At 40.8% G+C, this 6,868-nt stretch overlaps 1 non-coding gene across 1 annotated transcript; it reads right to left on the minus strand.

The window, feature by feature from the left end:
- Window positions 1-341: 341 nt before the first annotated feature.
- LOC148545262 (small nucleolar RNA R71) lies at window positions 342-448 on the minus strand. The gene has a single exon (XR_015901417.1). It is a non-coding gene; the product is annotated as a small nucleolar RNA R71 (small nucleolar RNA).
- Window positions 449-6,868: the final 6,420 nt, after the last annotated feature.

Below are 6,868 nucleotides of genomic sequence, written 5' to 3' on the forward strand. Positions count from 1 at the left end.
CAAACCCAGGCAATTGTGGAAGTAGCATCCAAAAGCCAACAATCCATGCCAACAACTTTGAACTTAAACAACAGCTCATCACCCTTGTTCAGAACAACTGTTCGTTTGGAGGAGGTGTCCAAGAAGACCCCAATCAACATCTAATCACCTTCCTGAGGATATGTGACACAATGAAGTCTAATGGTGTTCATCCTGACACCTATAGACTGCTCTTGTTTCCATTCTCACTTAAGGATAAAGCAGCCAAATGGCTGGAATCTTTCCCAAGGGAAAGCTTGACAACTTGGGAAGACGTGGTGAAAAAATTCTTAGAAAGATTTTACCCTCCTCAACGAATCAATAGGCTGAGAGCTGAGGTCCAAACTTTCAGGCAACAAGATGGTGAGACTCTATATGAAGCATGGGAGAGGTTTAAAGACCTAACAAGGAGGTGCCCACCAGATATGTTCAACGAATGGGTGCAGCTGCACATTTTCTATGAAGGGCTCTCTTATGAGTCAAAGAAGGCCGTAGACCATTCATCCGGAGGATCTTTGAACAAGAAGAAGACTATTGAGGAAGCCATAGATGTTATTGAAACAGTAGCAGAGAATGACTACTTCTATGCTTCCAAAAGAGGGAACACAAGAGGAGTAATGGAGCTAAACAATGTATATGCTTTGTTGGCCCAAAACAAGCTCATTACCCAGCAGCTGGCTGACCTCACCAAGAAGATGGAGAAGAACCAAGTAGCAGCAATCTCCACTTCATCAACAACCCAAGAAGGAGTGAATGAAGAAGCAGAGGGTAGTCAGGAGCAAGCCAACTACATTGGGAATTCACCAAGGCAAAACTATGATCCATACTCCAAGACCTACAACACTGGATGGAGAAACCACCCAAACTTTGGGTGGGGAAGTCAGCAAGATCAAAACTAAGACCAGAGACGTTACAACTCCAACAACAATGCAGCTCACCAACAATTCACACAGAGGACATCTCAACACCCCCACAACAACACTTCTCCACACGCCTATCAAAACCAAAACAGCACATCTGCTCCGAATCACTCATCAATTGATGACAAGCTCTCTAAGATTGAAGCCTTACTTGAAGGAATATGCCAAGAGATTCAAGAAAATAAGGTGTTCAAAGAGGAGGTGCGAGCCAATATTAAGAACCAGGGAGAGACCATTAGGAAGCTGGAATTCCAAGTGGGATGTTTAGCTGAGAAGATTCCCAAACCTAATGATGGCTTCCCAAGTGACACGGAGAAAAACCCCAAAGGAGAAGCAAAGAAAGTAAGATGGGAAGATTGCAAAATGGTCACTACAAGTGATCAAGAGACTGAAGACAAGCAAGGCAAACTTTTCGAACAACCTGAAAACAACTCAACAAAGGAGGAGGATAGAGATCACCAAGAACCAGAAATCTCACAACAAGAGCTGCTGAAGCTCTATGCACCCTTCCCTCAACTGCTCAATGGTGCTGTGGGAAAGAGAATATACTCAAGGTTCCTAGACTTGTTTGCATCTCTGCATGTAAACATACCATTCATCAAGGCAATTCAACAAATGCCTGCATTCATCAAGTATATGAAGGAACTTCTTCCCAGGAAAAGCTCACTCAAAGGAGGCCAGACTATAGTGATGAACAAGGAATGTAGTGCCCTTATTCAACCTGAGTTGCCTACAAAAAAAGAGACCCAGGGAGTTTTCACATCCCTTGTGCCATAGGTGAAACTATGTTCGATAGAGCACTATGTGATTTGGGGGCCAGCATCAACTTACTGCCCTTATCCCTGGTGAAGAGGCTGCAGATCAATGAGATAATGCCCACAGATGTAATCATCCGACTGGCCGACAAAACTCAAAAGCAGGCAATAAGAGTGGTGGAAAATGTGTTGCTAAAGGTTGGAAAATACTTTCTCCCAACAGACTTTGTCATCCTGGACATGGAAGAGAGTCACACTCACCCAATCATATTAGGAAGACCATTCATAGCTACGGCCAGAGCACTTATCGATGTAGAGAAAGGGGAGCCAATATTGAGAATCCATGATGAATGACTCAGCTTCAATATTTTCAAACTCTCACAAGAAACAGATCAAGAGGACAAGGAACTAAGCACAAAAGATAATGAGATACTGAAAGAGGAGACAAGCACTGAAGCACAGCCAGTTCATTCTGAGATCCCCTTAATTGATAAACAAGGAAAACAGCAATTGCCACAGCTCAAGGAAAAATTGGAGGAACCTAAACCTCTAGAGGCAGGAAAAGACAGCATCACAACTCCTTTAGAAAAAGAGGTCACCGAGGGCAAGGCAACCTCAAAAGAAACAAAGAAGAAGGTACCAAGGAGGTGGAGGAACAAGAAGATCCCTATGGAAGACTTCTCTCCAGGGGATAGAGTTGTCTCAGCTTACTTCCCAGATATTCCCCCTAATCTCCCCACTGTACCATCTCAGTTACCTAAGGTCTTCACTATCAACAGAGTTCTTTCCCTGGAACATGTAGAAATCATTGATCCAACCAATGGATATAAGTCCACAGCAAGAGGGGAGGACTTTAAGCACTACCAACCACCCTGATGAAGGGAAAAACGTCAAGCTAGTGATGCTAAAGAAGCGCTTCATGGGAGGCAACCCATGTTTTATATGTTTTTAAAATAGTGAATAAATCAATGTTTATGAATTTCAACCCAAACTTGACAAACACTTGGTGAAATCTTTATCATGCAGTATATAGTGAAGAACAAGTTTGGTGTTCAAAGCAGAACTCTTGGAGCTTTGAACAAAACTTTTCATCACAGTGCTCCAAACTAAGTTTGGTGTTACCCCATGGTGCCATCAATCTACCTATAAGGATACACAAGTAGTTAGTTAGTTGAAGTTCATAAATAAACAAACTCTTTTTCTTCTCTTTATTATTCTAGCCGTATAGTTGATTTTTATGATATTAATTTCCTTATTTTAAATCTTTATAGGAAAAAGGAAAAGGGGAGTGATTGGACAGTTAAACAAAGAAGGTTCGGACACCACAAAAGGAGGGACTACACACTTGTTCTGAAAAGGGAATGCATTGGAAAATGTTGCCATGCAACATTGAAAAAATGGAACCCCTAAAAGACCGAGCAATCTCACTCATAAAGTGATGATCCTTGTCTTTTATCCATGCATCACCCCAACCGTCCATCAAGTAACCACCCCATCAATCCACACCCTCCATTCTCTCACAACTTCTCTATATAAACGACCCTTGTTCCGTACCCACCTTCATTGTCATTACCCACTCTTCACCACTCTCCATTTCGGTACAAGACACTCACTACCCCATTAAAAACCTTTTTCCCACCTCACTATCTTCATTGCAATAAAACCCTAAACAACAAAAAATCTCCACAACTTTGCCACCTTCACATATTAACTATCATTCATGGCGTCTTCGGGCTCTAAAAGAAGGAAGGGAAAGGAACCCATGGAACAACACCCATATGATGAAAAGAGATTTAGAAGCTTGCATCATGCATTGCAATACGGGTGGATGGTTGATAAGGAAATCATTTATGAGCTCGGATTTCAAGTTAAAAAGACTGAGTGCCCCGAAATCAAAGAGAAGATAGTGATGCCAAGGCATCATAGGCTAGTTTCACTAGCATTTTTCTGTTAGTTTTAGTTGTTTTATGCATTTTCTTGAGCTTAAAGTAACCAAAAATGGTTAAATGAAGAACAAAGTAATGAACCATCCAAACAATATGATTTTGATGCAAATTCCATGAGTTTTAGTTATATTACTTAAATGCTATGAATGAAAGATTTCTCATGAAATTTTGCAAGACTTTGATGTAATTGTTTGGATGATTTCAGGGAAGAAGAGGCTAAGCAAGGAAGCAACAAAATCAATAAAGGAAGCTTGAATATCACATGTGGAGTTTAAGTTCCAGTTTAAGCCTAAACTGGAGCTTAAACGCCAAAATCATGAAGGATAAGAAATGCTGGGATTGAAGTTTAACCTCCAGTTTGACCTCAAACTGGAGGTTAAACGCCAGAATGAAAAGCCTCACTTAAGGAGCATTCCACGTTTAACCTCCAGTTTGACCTCAAACTGGAGGTTAAACGCCAGAATGAGTATGCCACCCAGGGAGGAGTTCCACGTTTAACCTCCAGTTTGACCTCAAACTGGAGGTTAAACGCCAGAACCAGGAAGAGTACCAGGGAGCCATTCCACGTTTAAGCTCCAGTTTGACTCAAACTGGAGCTTAAACGTGTTCGATAGCTTTTCTACTCCAGGGTTGCTCTCTCCATCTCCACGTTTAACCTCCAGTTTGACCTCAAACTGGAGGTTAAACGTGTTCGACACCTCCAGGGCCACCATTCCAAGCTTCCACGTTTAACCTCCAATTTGACCTCAAACTGGAGGTTAAACGTGTTCGACCTCCAGTATGCCTCCACCCTTTTCCACGTTTAACCTCCAGTTTGACCTCAAACTGGAGGTTAAATGTGTTCGACCTCCAGGGCTGCCCTTCCTATCTCCACGTTTAAGCTTCAGTTTAACCTTAAACTGAAGCTTAAACGTGTTCGACTACATGACTCTCCAGGGCTACCTTCTTCCATTTCCACGTTTAAGCTTCAGTTTAACCTTAACTGAAGCTTAAACGTGCTTCTACAAAAGGCCTCACTGGAAGTGTCTGGCGTTTAAGCTGCAGTTTAAGCTTAAACTACAACTTAAACGCCACTCTTGAAAAAGGTTTCTGGGCCAAAAATATTGTGATTTAAGTTAGTCTTTGAGCACAAATATTAACTTAAACTTACTTTGGTATGAAACCCAATTGAATATCATGGTTTATGGGATTGGGCCTGAAGGATTGATGAGTTTGAAATCTCAATTTATTGAGTCATGTGTCATTATTTGATTATCACTAAGTTGGCTCAATAAATGTTACAGGATTTGGATCAACAACCTCATCAAGATTATGGATCATAAACCCAAGGCAAAAGGAAAGCAAGGAGAGGCCTCAAAGCCCAAGAAGCACAACTGAAGCTCAATATAGAAAGTGTATAAATAGGATAGAAGTTAAGTTAGAGGGACTTTTTATTTTCACTTTTAGCTAGTTTTCCTTTTCTTTGTAATTGAATTCAGAGCTATGATTCACTAAACCCCCTTTCATTGGGTTAGGGAGCTCTATTGTAATTCAATGAATCAATAATAGTTTATCTTCTTCTTCAATCTTTTCTCTTGAATTTTGTTAGAAAGCTTCTCGATCTAATTCCATTGAGTAGTTGTCTTGGGAAAGAAACTACTCATACTTGGAATCCTTCGGAGCCTTGGGAAAGGAATGGAGGATTCATGCTAGAGAAGCTTTCTCACAGTGGATTGGATTGGGGTTTGGATGGATATTGTGACATGTAATCCTACCAAATTGTGGTTCATGAAATTGTGTGGTATAATCAGTGATCAAGCATCATCTCTTCTTATGAACATTTAAACCAAGGGATTGGGAATTTGTTTGTTTTTAGAGAGCATTGGTGAGCCAAGGAATTGGGATCCAATCATATAAGATTGCCAAGCAAAATTCAATGAACGCATTGGTTGAGGAAGAGATAAACATATTTTGATTCGGAGATCTCAATATCTCCTATAACCCAATGAATTCCCCATTTCTGATTTCCACTTTCTCTTTACATTCTGCAACTCAATTCTTGCAATCACCCCCATTCCCTTTTAATTTCAGCAATTTACATTCTGCTCTTTAATTCATGCAATTTAAGATTCAGCCATTTAATTTTCTTGTCATTTACTTTTCCCTCCAATTTTACATTCCGCAATTCTCATCTCAAATCTTGATTCAGCTCAACTAGAACACACTTCTAATCCGAATTGCTCACTCAACCAATCCTTGTGGGATTCGACCTCACTCTATTGTGAGTTTTTACTTGACGACGATAACCGGTGCACTTGCCGGAAGGAATTTTGCCGATCGTGCAATTTCCTAAATCGTAGCATAACAAGTTTATGTGCATCAAGTTTATGGCACCGTTGCCGGGGATTGGTTTTCGATTGACAATTCTCAAATTGGAAGCTAACTAGATTGAGCAATTTTCTCTTGCTTTGTTAATTCTGTTCAAGATACTTGTTGAATTTTAATTTCTGCACTTGGTTACATGCTTTCCTTCTTTATGCCTTTAAATTCATGCAACTAACTCACTGACTCACTAACTGTTTGAATTAATTCCTCAATTGAGCTAACCATACTCTTCCATTAACCAAGAGTATTTCACTTGTTTGTGTTTGAGCTGTGTTCTTGTATGACAGGTAGGAGAGGAGAGACATCAACTCCTCCATATACCGAACCAGAGAGGACCCTTCATAGACTTAGAAGGGAAGCAAGAGGGAAGAGAGTAGTGGGAGAAGAGGAATCTGAAGGAGAATCTGAGGACAATTTTGAGGAAGCTTTAGATCTCAACATGGATAGAGAAGTTCACAACCATGAGAGAGCTGATGGAAACGATGCCATCCCTGAGAGGAGGGTTCTTAGTTCATACATAAACCCAACCTCTGGGAATTGTGGTAGTAGCATCCAGAAACCACCCATTCAGGCCAACAATTTTGAGCTCAAGCCACAGCTAATATCACTTGTGGAAAATCATTGTTCCTTTGGAGGAAGTGCTAATGAAGACCCAAACCAACATCTCACAAAATTCCTGAGAATTTGTGACACTGTGAAGTCCAATGGAGTCCAGGAAGATGCCTATAAACTGCTTTTGTTCCCATTTTCACTTAGGGACAAAGCAGCTAAGTGGCTGGAATCATTCCCAAGGGGGAGTCTAACAACATGGGATGAGGTGGAAAGCAAGTTTCTGGCACGTTTCTACCCTCCACAAAAGGTCAAT

Source organism: Arachis ipaensis, chromosome B9 (genome assembly GCF_059453495.1).
Source record: "Arachis ipaensis isolate K30076 ecotype BB chromosome B9, ASM5945349v1, whole genome shotgun sequence".
Classification (NCBI taxonomy): domain Eukaryota; kingdom Viridiplantae; phylum Streptophyta; class Magnoliopsida; order Fabales; family Fabaceae; genus Arachis; species Arachis ipaensis.